This window comes from Monodelphis domestica, chromosome 4 (assembly GCF_027887165.1).
Source record: "Monodelphis domestica isolate mMonDom1 chromosome 4, mMonDom1.pri, whole genome shotgun sequence".
NCBI lineage: Eukaryota > Metazoa > Chordata > Mammalia > Didelphimorphia > Didelphidae > Monodelphis > Monodelphis domestica.
In genome coordinates this window covers 92,866,192-92,879,262 of record NC_077230.1, presented here as the reverse complement: position 1 = coordinate 92,879,262, position 13,071 = coordinate 92,866,192, and positions in this window count along the sequence as shown.

Here is a 13,071-nt window from a genome sequence, read left to right as displayed (position 1 = left end):
TGTCTACAAGAAACAAACATGAGGAAAGTAGATACGAATAGGGTGAATGTAAGAAAATGGAGCCAAATCTATTGGGCATCAACTGATAAAAAGAAGGCAGGAATCACAATTATGATATCCGACAAAGCCAAAGTAAAAATAAATCTAGTTAAAAGAGATAGGGGAGGTAATTATATCCTGATAAAAGGTAGTATAGACAATGAGGAAATATCAAAACTCAATATGTATGCACCAAATGGCATAGCATCCAGATTTCTAAAGGAGAAACTAGTGGAGCTCAAGGATGAAATAGATAGAAAAACTATACTAGTGGGAGACCTGAACCTTCCTCTATCCGAACTAGATAAATCAAACCAAAAAATAAATAAGAAAGAGGTAAGAGAAGTGAATGAAGTCTTAGAAAAATTAGAGTTAGTAGATATGTGGAGAAAAATAAATAGGGACAAAAAGGAAAAAGCCTTCTTTTCAGTAGCACATGGTACATTCACAAAAATTGACCACGCATTAGGGTATAAAAACATTGCAAACAAATGTAAAAGAACAGAAATAATAAATGCAACCTTCTCAGATCACAATGCAATGGAAATAATAATTAGTAAGAGTACATGGAGAGGTAAATAAAAAATTAATTGAAATCAAACAATATGATTCTCCAAAACCAGTTAGTTAAAGAATAAATCATAGAAACAATCAATAACTTCATTAAAGAAAACAACAATGGTGAGACATCCTTTCAAAACCTATGGGATGCAGCCAAAGCAGTACTCAGGGGGGAAATTATTATCCTTGAGTTCATATATTAACAAATTAGGGAGGGCAGAGGTCAATGAATTGGGCATGCAAATTTAAAAACTAGAAAGTGAACAAATTAAAAATCCTCAGATGAAGACTAAATTAGAGATCTTAAAAATCAAAGGGGAAATTAATAAAACTGAAAGTCAAAGAACTGTTGATTTAATAAATAAGACTAGAAGCTGGTACTTTGAAAAAACAAATAATAAAGACAAAGTACTAGTCAGTCTAATTTAAAAAAGGAAAGAAGAAAACCAAATTGACAGTATCCAAGATGAAAAGGGAGACCTCACCTCTAATGAAGATGAAATTAAGGCAATCATTAAAAACTATTATGCCCAATTATATGACAACAAATATGGCAATCTAGGTGATATGGATGAGTACTTACAAAAATATAAATTGCCTAGACTAACAGAAGAAGAAATAGAATATCTAAATAACCCCATATCAGAAAAAGAAATTGAACAAGCCATCAAAGGTCTACCTAAGAAAAAATCCCCACGTCCTGATGGATTCACAAGTGAATTCTATCAAACATTCAAAGAACAGCTAATCCCAATATTATACAAACTATTTGACAGAATAAGCAAAGCAGGAGTTCTACCAAATTCATTTTATGACACAAATATGGTACTGATTCCAAAGTCAGGCAGGTCAAAAACAGAGAAAGAAAACTATAGACCAATCTCCTTAATGAATATAGATGCAAAAATCTTAAATAGGATACTAGCAAAAAGACTCCAGCAAGTCATCACAAGGGTTATTCACTATGACCAGGTAGGATTCATACCAGGAATGCAAGGATGGTTCAATATTAGGAAAACCATCCACATATTTGACCATATTAATAATCAAACTGACAAAAATCACAATAGATGCAGAAAAAGCCTTTGATAAAATACAACACCCATTCCTATTGAAAACACTAGAAAATATAGGAATAGAAGGGCCTTTCCTAAAAATAATAAACAATATATATCTAAAACCATCAGCAAACATCATCTGCAATGGGGATAAACTAGAAGTCTTCCCAATAAGATCAGGAGTGAAACAAGGATGCCCATTATCACCTCAATTATTTAACATTGTACTAGAAACATTAGTAGTAGCAATTAGAGAAGAAAAAGAAATTGAAGGTATTAAAGTTGGCAATGAGGAGACCAAGCTATCGCTCTTTGAGGATGATATGATGATCTACTTAAAGAATCCTAGAGAATCAACCAAAAAGCTAAGTGAAATAATCAACAACTTTAGCAAAGTTGGAGGTTACAAAATAAACCCGCATAAGTCATCAGCATTTCTATATATCTCCAACCCATTTCAGCAGCAAAAATGAGAAAGAGAAATTCCATTTAAAATCATCCTAGACAATATAAAATACTTAGGAATTTATCTGCCCAGACAAACACAGGAACTATTTGAACACAACTACAAAACACTCTCCACACAATTAAAATTAGATCTAAACAATTGGAAAAACATTGATTGCTCATGGGTGGGATGAGCTAACATAATAAAAATGACAATCCTACCCAAATTAATTTACTTATTTAGTGCCATACCCATTGAACTACCAAAAATTTTTTTTACTGAATTAGAAAAAACCATAACAAAGTTCATTTGGAAGAATAAAAGATCAAGGATATCCAGGGAAATCATGAAAAAAAAAATGCAAAGGAAGGAGGACTTGCAGTCCCAGATCTCAAACTATACTATAAAGCAGTGGTCATCAAAACAATTTGGTACTGGCTAACAGAAAGGAGGATCAGTGGAATAGACTTGGAGTGAATGACCTCAGCAAGACAGCCTATGATAATCCCAAAGATCCCAGTTTTGGGGACCAAACCCCAGTATTTGATAAAAACTGCTGGTAAAATTGGAAGACAGTATGGGAGAGATTAGGTTTATATCAACACCTCACACCCTACACCAAGATAAACTCAGAATGGGTGAATGACCTGAATATAAAGAAGGAAACTGTAAGCAAATTAGGTGAACACAGAATAGTATACTTGTCTGATCTATGGGAAAGGAAAGACTTTAAAACCAAGCAAGAGCTAGAAAAAAATCACAAAATGTAAAATCAATAATTTTAATTACATCAAATTAAAAGGTTTTTGTACAAACAAAACTGATGCATCCAAAATTAGAAGGGAAAAAACAAATTGGGAAACAATCTTCATTACAAAAACCTCTGACAAAGGTCTTATTACTCAAATTTATAAAGAGCTAAATCAGTTGTACAAAAAAATCAAGCCATTCTCCAATTGATAAATGGGCAAGGGACATGAATAGGCAATTTTCAGATAAAGAAATCAAAACTATTAATCATGAAAAAGTGTTCTAAATCTCTTATAATCAGAGAAATGCAAATCAAAACCACTCTGAGGTACCATCTCATACCTAGCACATTGGCTAACATGACAGCAAAGGAAAGTAATGAATGCTGGAGGGAGTTGTGAATTGATCCAACCATTCTGGAGGGCAATTTGGAACTACGCCCAAAAGGGCGCTAAAAAAACTGTCTGCCCTTTGATCCAGCCATAGCACTGCTGGGTTTGTACCCCAAAGAGATAATAAGGAAAAAGACATGTACAAAAATATTCATAGCTGTGCTCTTTGTGGTGGCAAAAAATTGGAAAATGGGGGGATGCCCTTCCATTGGGGAATGGCTGAACACATTTTGGTATATGTTGGTGATGGAATACTATTGTGCTAAAAGGAATAATAAAGTAGAGGAATTCCATGGAGACTGGAACAACCTCCAGGAATTGATACAGAGTGAGAGGAGCAGAACCAGGAAAACACTGTACACAGAGACTGACACACTGTGGTACAATCGAATGTAATGGACTTCTCCATTAATGGCAATGCAGTGATCCTGAACAACTAGGAGGAATCTACAAGAAAAATCACTATCCACATTCAGAGGAAACACTGTGGGAGTAAAAACATGGAAGGAAAACAACTGCTTGAATACATGAGTCAAAGGGACATGGCTGGGGATGTCGACTCTAAATGAACATCCTAATGCAAACACCAACAACATGGAAATAGGTTCTGATCAAGGACACAAGTAATACCCAATGAAATTGTGCGTGGGTAATGGGAAGGGTGGATGGAGGGGAGGGAAGGAAATAATGTGATTATTGTAACCAAGGAATAATGTTCTAAATTGACTAAATAAACTAATTCAAATGAAAAAAAAAAAGAAATGTAGACTTTTAGAGTTGGAAGGAATCCCCTCACATATATATAATTTTAAAAATTATTTTTCCCAGATTATACATGTTAATGTAATTTTAAATAATTTTTTCCTGATATTTTGCAATCTATGTTTTCTCCCTTCCTTCCATCCTTCCCCTCTCCCCAAGATGGCAGATAATTTGATATAGGTTGTATCTGTGTTATCATATAAAACATAATTCCATATTTGTCACATTGTGAAAAAAGGTACTTATCACTTACACTAGAGAAAAATGCATTGAGGAAATAAAGTAAAGAATTAATGGCATGTTTCCATTTGTATTCAGACTCCCTCTGTTCCTTCTAGGTCCTTTTTTTGTCCTGTGTCTCTTGAAATTGTCCGGCATCCTTGCATTGCTGATACTAGTTAAGTCATTCACAGTTGATCACTAACTGTACATCATTGCTGTTCCTGTGTACTCTATATAAAACTGATACCAAAGCCATGAGCGCTCCAGTCCTGGAAAGTTCTGAGCTGCCTCTGAAACTAAATTAATCTGATAATTCTTTTGTCTTCACAATACCAAGTTCCTTACTCTATTTCTTCAGGAAATTGCAAGAATTGGTCATTTGTTTCAACATTGAACAGATGCTGAGTAAAAAGCAGAAATATACTTAATAATAGATCTTTTGGTTACCACCAGCTGCAGCCACATAGGACAGAGTAGCCTTTTCATGGGAAAGATCAATACTTACAACTACAGGGGCCTTAGAGATCTTTTTGCTCAATTCTCTCATTTTAACAAATGATAAAATCAAGGCCCAAGAAGGGGACAATATGATAGATAGATAGATAGATAGATAGATAGATAGATAGATAGATAGATAGATAGATAGATAGATAGCATTTGGCAGAATTTGGATTTGAACCCAAGTCTTTTGAATCTAGATTCAGTGTTCTTTCCATTGTGCATGGGATATCCATCCATTTTCCTTAGCTTTCCCAGAAGCTCAGCTCCTTTTCTGATCAGAAATTATTCTAATGATATCATTTATGCCATTCTTCATTGGAAATACACCATAAGGGGGGCAGGTAGGCAGCTTGGTGGATTGAGAACAGGCCTAGAGATAGGAGGTCCTAGGTTCAAATCTAGCCTCAGATACTTCCTAGCTATGTGACCCTGGGCAAGTCACATAACACTAACTGCCTAGCTCTTATCACTTTTTCTGTCTTGGAACCAGTACATAGTATAGATTCCAAGATAGAAGGAAGGGTTTAAAAAAAAAGAAATAAACTGAAACCTGGTCATGCCCCCTATTCTAATATGGGTTCCTTTCTTACTAGCTGTTTGACCCGAGGCAAGTCATTTAAAATCTATCTGCTTCAGTTTCCTCAGCTGTAAAATGGAGATAATAGCAGTACCTACTTTACAGGATTTTTGTGAGGACCAAATGAGATAATATTTGTAAAGTGCCTAGCACGGTGCCTGGCACTTATTTAGTACACATTCCTCTCTCTTCCTTTTTAATTAATTGTTTTTGCTCCAGATCAGTCCTCTATTTTGTCTTTTATTGGTATATTTACAAATAAAAAATGTTATTGGCCACATTTGACTATAGCCAGCAAGCAGGACTTGGATGAATCTGCAGTATCATCAGTGTGATCACTCCTTCCAAGCTGTAACCAGTCCATACCTTTTCCTCTTATGCAACTTTTGTGCATATCTTCCAGGAAATCCACCCAAGAAGGGGGTGGGTAAATGTCCATGCAGGATACTGAGGGCTTTCCTCAATCAAAACTAGTGGCCCACAGAGGCTATTTGTCATTCCTTTCTTCTTCTTCTTAACTTTCTGTTCTGGCCAAATGCCTGTCTGGGGATCTTCTTCAAGCTGCTCTCCTTATTTGATAAGGAGAAAGGTGGATGCTATCTGCACCTACTGATAAGGTCAAAACAATGGATAAGGTCAAAACAATGCTTGGCAAATCACAAACAGCTTCAAAAAGGTTCTGCTCAGAGATAAGCTGATGAGAAGGAACATCACACCTTTGTAAAGACTTTTGTGATCAATTAATTGAGGAACTAAAATTTTCCTGTTTTGCTTTGGGCAGCTCTTATGGTAGTAAAAAACCAGAAACAAAAATAGGTGCCAATTGATTGAGGAATGGCAAAACAAATTGGGTACATGGATTCAATGATTATTACTGTGCTGAAAGAAATGATGAAGACAGAGAAGCCCAGAAAGATTTATATGAACTAATACAAAGTGAAATGAGGAGGGGGCAACTGGGTGGCTCAGGGGATAGAGAGCCAGGCCTGGAGATGGGAGATCTTCTGTTTAAATCTGGCCTCAGCCACTTCCTAGCTGTGTGACCCTGGGCAAGTCACTTAACCCCAATTGCCTAGCCCTTACCATTCTTCCGCCTTGGAACCAATAATTAGTATTGATTTGAAGACAGAAAGTAAGGTTTGTTTGTTGTTTTTTTTTTTAATCTAAAAAAGCCAAATCTGTTAAAGATTTGTTAACTGCAATATCAAGATAAAATTTCCATCAAATTGACATATTTTAACATACCACTCACTCTGGGGTACTCCCTAAGTTGATGTTCACATTTATTGGTTGGGTCACAAGAGGGTGAATACCTCAGGTTCTAGTAGGTACCCTTTAGGTAACGAACTAAAGCTATAATTCACAAGCCCCCATTAGTGTGCTTCTCAATTAGCTCAAAGCAATGACACTTACTAATATGGTATAGTAAGAAGTGTCAATTCACTATCTTCCAAAGTGTCTGATGCCACCTGATTAGAGTAAAATTGAGTAAGAAAAAGACACTAGAAAGTGAGGAAGAAGCAAAGGGTATTTTAATGTATTCTCAGCAGAAGGAGCATGCATTCGAGAACCTCTCCTAAGAAGAAGAACCCATTTGATACAGAAATTAGCCAGGTTTTATTGTTTGAAAGATGAGGAATAGAAAAAAAAACAACAGATTATTGTTTGAGGGACCGGATGTAACAGCATCCTGTTCTGAACAGTAACTCCTTGGAGTGACTTTTGGAGTCAGATAATAGTTATCTTATCTGGAAATCTATGGAACCCATCCAGGTGAGATAATGATCCTCTTATCTGGAAAGGTTCCTAGGATTGTTCTCAGTCCAGGCCTAGATGGTACAGTTAGGGCAGGGTTTTACTGGTAGGACCCCATTTCTCAACCTTAGCTTATAGTCTCAAAGGATTATTATCCTGGAAAACTCCTGGGAAAATGGATACCTGAACAAAACCAACCAATTATTGAAGTCAATATTACTTTCTCAATAGTATCTACAAAACATCCCTACTATGGGGTGCACCCTCACACCAAAATACACAGAGTACATGAGAATAATGGGTGCAAATTTTGAGTACAATAATATCAAGGTACACATGAAGGGAACATATGTGGCCAAAGCTACTCACTCTGGCACCGCAAAGCCTCCAATTCCTTTCTTTCCTTATCTTCACAACCCTCACAAATCAATCTGTGTGGGTCTGATGTCTCTGGTGGATTGCTCAGCTGGATCACAGCTTTAGTACCTTGGTTCTCAATTGCTGGGGCTAGCTCTCTTGAGTGCAGAGCTGGCTCTTTTTTTCTACTATCAGCTACTCTTTTTTTTCCTTGTTAAAAAATTGTATATTGGCAGACTGAGGAGGGGTCACTAGATTCACCACAGAGCAATAACACCACACAAATTAGGAGTGATGGGAGAGATCAGGCAAAAGTTCTGGGATCTCAGCCTCTTCCTGGACTGTGAGAGATGGCTTAGAGTGTTAGAGCACACCCAGGTGGAAGACCTTGACTTTGTAGGAAACAAAGAGGGACTCACTGGCTGTAACTCCTGACTTTCCAGATGGAGTTTCTATCTTTCCAGTTTATTATCTTTAGTAAAGTAGACATCTTTGTTTCTAAGTTTATCTGGAATAGGTGTTTCTCTTCAATTGTACCTGAAACTTTCTAGGAATGTCTCTTTAACTGCTGGATAGAGCATCTTCTGTATGAGTGGTCCTGCAATATCTTCCTCCCTTCAGAAGGTGGAGTTGTTGTGGGAAAACCCACCCAAGTTTGTGACAGGATCTCACCCCAAGAATAGGAGACTCAAAACTCCAAGTTCAATCCAGAAGTATGAAACAATTTTATTTAAAGAAGAAGAGGTTTTTAAGATGGTATAATAGCCTATGGGGCTGATGGAACAGCCTTGGGGTTGATGGAGTAGGCTAAGCTGAGGGTCTGGGGGCTTGTCTCTTCCCTTTCCAGGAAAATCTCCACCTTTTCCCAGAATAGCCCACCCCTGGGCATTATGGGGTGTTACAAGCTGAAAACCTATGAAAATGTCCAAATTCAGGTAGAGGAGTGGTTTGGGATCTGACACCTATGGAATCCTAAGGACAGTAAAAATGGAATAAGGAATATGTGCAGGTCTGGGGGATTCCCTTGGACTGTCAGAGCCCTTAGTGCACATGTCCCACCTGCCATCATTTGTCAGTTACAGGGGAGGTCTCACTACCCTTCTGGAATGCTTTCCTCAAAGATGGGAATATAGGGAGGATGTAGTACAGCCGACAACCACTATAGATGATTAATAATGTCTAACAGTTCATAACTGAGGTAAATACAGAATAATATAAGTTATTAATAATACAGAACAGCACAAAGCTGGTATATAGAACAGAACAGTACAAAACCATTATGAATGATTAATAATACAGATTTTACAATTTATGTGACTAATGCTGAAACTACAGATTTTACAATGTAAGCTTAACTAGTGCTAACTAGTGAGAAATTCAAGATTTCAGAGCATGAAGGTCCCACTTCTATCATTGTCCATGTCCACCTCCATCAGAGTTGCATTCTTCCATATAATAGATCCTGCCTCAATTCTCTCAAACTGACTGAACTGTGTCTTTTAAGGGTTAGTGGGTGATGAAGGGGCTCAATGATTGTTTAGTCCATGACATTGCTCCTTTTTGATTTACTTCAGGGACTTGTTTGCACCTCATAAAGTGATCACCTGATTTAGCTGCATTTTTTTTTCTGAGACTTTTGTTGTTCAGTTGTTTTTCAGTTGTGCCAAATTCTTTGTGACCCCATTTGAAATTTTCTTGGCAGAGACAGTGGAGTGGTTTGGCATTTCCTTCTAGCTCATTTTATAGAGGAGGAAACTGAGACAAACAGGGTTAAGTGGTTTGCCCAGGGTCACACAGCTAGTAAGCATGTGAGGCCGAGACTAGGACTTCCTGTCTTGTACAGTCCAGAAGTGCACTGGTCACTCCTGGGCCTAACTCCCCTAAGTGGCTTGGAAGCTTAGACCTCCTCTATTTCTTGCCTGGGCCAATTTACCCTACCTAGGCAGCACTATTTGACCTCCCAACAACTGTCTTTAGGCAAGATAGCTTGATGGCACCCCCTCTACCCCCACTGTTCTTTCCCACACCCTAGTGTAGACACCCAATTGGTTTTAGCCCTTTTGTCGTTCAGAACTCATGAACTCAAGCAATCCACCAGCCCCCCTCTAGCAGGGACTACAGATGTATGTCACTACACTTGACTGTGGCAAATTTTTACAGTTAGTTTGACATCTCTTTGTCATTCTCTTTTTGGTGATTTGGTCTTGGTCCTATTAAAATGAAAAATATATGAGTGGGAAAAGTCAGAAAGCCTACAAACATTGATTTAAAATGTGACTCCTCCAGCAATTAGGACACAATGAAAGAAGAGTTAAAAATGTAAAAGCAAAGCACTGTTTTTATATAATAATGTGTCTCAGTTGGACTTCAGAAAAGCTGAAGGTTAGAAATGTAAACAAAGCATTCCCCTCATTGGCATATGAAAAGGCCATTAAAGACAATTATGGTTGTCTCCAGCCACTCATCTACATAATCCCCTACCAGAAATCTTGGGAAATGTCTGATCCCCATATGTAAGGGTGGGGTTCTTGACTGAGGGAACACTTCTCTGAAAAATAAAGAATTATTGAACAGGAAAGATTAGACTTTTCTCATGTGTAGGGAAGTGACAATCCTCAGAGCCAAGAGACTGGGGAAATCATTGACCAGAGGTTTCTGCCAATGCTAGACTAAGGGGTCACTGCCCTTGTTAAAAGAGAAAAATAACCATACCCCATTAAAAAAGAGCGTAGTAATATCCAGCTAAGCCAGAAATTGGAGGTAATGGAGAATATATCTACCCACAGAAGAGCAAGCCCAAGAAGTTAAGTGATCCAGCAGAGATGCCATGTTCTACCTAGTATGGCTGCAGCAGCTCAGCCAGCTGAAAGACCTTCTTTGACCAGACCAATAATGGATCATCTATTCTAGCTAAGAAGAACTTGTGAGAACACTCCAGAGAAAGAAAGTATTGGGACTCAGCTGTTCCATAGTTGTGAGTTGCCTTGGCAACATGTGTTCCCTACCCATGTGTACTATTAATTATACTTTAAGTTCCTGCCCACTCTCCACCCTTCATGGATATTTGTGTAGGGCGCAATACAGGATTTGGGAGGGATATTTTTTTATTCACTGTTTTTGCCATGCTAGTTGAGTAAAAGCCTTTTTTCTTTTTCTTTTTAAACCTTTACCTTCCATCTTAGAATCAAAACTGTATTGGTTCCAAGGCAGAAGAGTGGTAAGGGCTAGGCAGTGGGGGTTAAGTGACTTGCCCAGAGTCACACAGCTTGAAAGTACCTGAGGCCAAATTTGAACCTAGGACCTCCCTGTCTCTGGACCTGGTTCTCAATCTATTGAACCACTTAGCTCAGTGGTGGCAAAATTTTTAAAGACCCTGTGTGATGCCCTATTCCTCCCCCCCCCCAGACCTTGTGCTGTTCCCCACCCCACTCCAGACCAAATGCCAAATGAGCCCCTCTACCTTATCCCACACAGAAGAGGGAGTAAGTGCTCCCACTGGGCTGCTGGACAGAGGGGCAGGTGATACGAAAAAATTTCTTCAGGTGTGGTGGAGTGGGAGAAGGGAGGAGCACCACCTAAGTTTCTTTGCCTTTCTTTGTTCTAGTAATGACTCTGGCAGTCAATAGCATGGGTGCCCATAAAGAGGGCTTTGTGCATCTTCTTTGGCACAGGTGCCATAGGTTTGCCATCATAGACCTAGTTGCTCTAACAATGCCTTTTCTTAAAGTTAACTGAGCGAGGTCTAATTGTTAAAGGGAAGCACACCAAGGAGGGTTTGAGAGTTATAGAGTTAGGATGTCATCTCCAGGGTTTCCTCTAAGGTATGAGATAGTAGCCTACCCTTTGGGGACCCCAGCTTTAATGTCAGTATTATTTAGGAAATGAACCTAGAAGGCATGCTACATTAAAAAAAAAAAACGTTTGTCAAAAGGAAGGCTTATTGCAAGATTGTGTAATGATATGGGAGCAGAACATAGAGCAATTTTATATTGTTGAGAAATATGCCAGCTTTCTTATATCCAAGAACATTGAAGGGTATTTGAGGAAGAAATGCTATTTTTCTAAATGCTAATAATAGGATGAGGCAATTCATTTTATAACAATTTTTTTTCCTGGAGTTTATTTATTTGATATATTTTTTGAAAAGCTGTGCACTCTAAATAAAACCATACAAGATTAAAAATTCATCAAAAGCAATGGCAGCATTTATGAAAAAGAACTAAGAATAAAAAATTTGAAAGATAACATTTTTATATATTTTCCCATTTTAAAAATATCTCACTAGTCTACAAAAGCAATATTCATTCTACTTTAAAGACCTTGATATATCCAAATAAGAACAGAAAAGGAATCCATCTACCAGTAACAAATATGATATATTTGTTCTTTCTGCATTTGTTCAAAAAAAGGTCCTGGGTTCAACTCTGACCTCAGACCCTTCCCAGCTGTGTGATCTTGGGCAAGTCATTTGATCCCCATTGCCTAGCCCTTACCACTCTTCTGCCTTGGAGCCAATACACAGTATTGACTCCAAGATGGAAGGTAAGGGTTTTTAAAAAATGGTTATAGATATTATTTTACTTTAAAATTATTATTTGAATCTGGATTTCTTCTTATATTTTGGTTACAGGAAAAGAATTCATTGCTTTATTAGAGAAAGTGATGAAACTTTTACTAACTTTTATTATCTATTTGTATGAAATGGTTTTTTATGTTTATAGGGATAAATATATTTTAATTAATGGCTAATGAAATTAGGAATACTAATATAATCAATGACAGAACACTTTGTAAACTTTGCCCTGATAGACATTGTGCTAGATATAACCAATTTTAGGGATAGAGATTGGACCTGTGATTTCATCATTATGGAGAACTTCCAGGTCAATAAAGGTCAGGACCTTCTCTGAAACTTATAGTCATAAAAATTAGCTTAGGGCACTGAAAAGTTAAATGACTTGTCCTTGTACATGTCAGGGGAGAAATTTACTCTAGCTCTTCCTGGAATGGAAATAGGATCTCTATCCATTATGTTAAATAGCCTCTTGTTAGAAAATTGTCAATAGATTTAAAAAATGAAGGTCAGTGTCTATTACATTGTTTTAGTAGTGGTAGTCTCTCGGTGATCGAGAATGACTATTGTCTTTGTGCAGTTTCATCTACTGATGTACCCTCATGTGGCTTTGAAGTCCAAAGGCTGAGGCGCACAGTTTGTGGCACATGGGGCCTGGGACGCCAGTTGTTACGGGAGGTGCAGTTGTGGCCTGGTGTCGGCAGCGGCAAGACGTCAACGTCGCTCATCTTCAAAGGTGGTGGCGGCATGGTGAATGTGGGTTCGCCAGCTGCTTCTGTCAGAGGCAGCGAGTTCTAGTTGCTTTGGTGTAATGCCAGCCCACTTCAAGTTGGACTTTAGCTGATCCTTGAATCTTCTCTTTGGTCGGCCTTGTTTCCTGAGTCCAGCTGACAGTTCACCATAGAATACCTGTCTTGGTATTCGCTGTGGGTCCATGCGGATGACGTGTCCAGACCATCGGAGCTGGGTTGTGAGGACCAGGACTTCGATGCTGGTGGAGTTGGCTCTGCCGAGGACTTCCTGGTTGGTGATTTGGTCCTGCCATCGGATCCTCATGATTGACCGGAGGGAGCGTT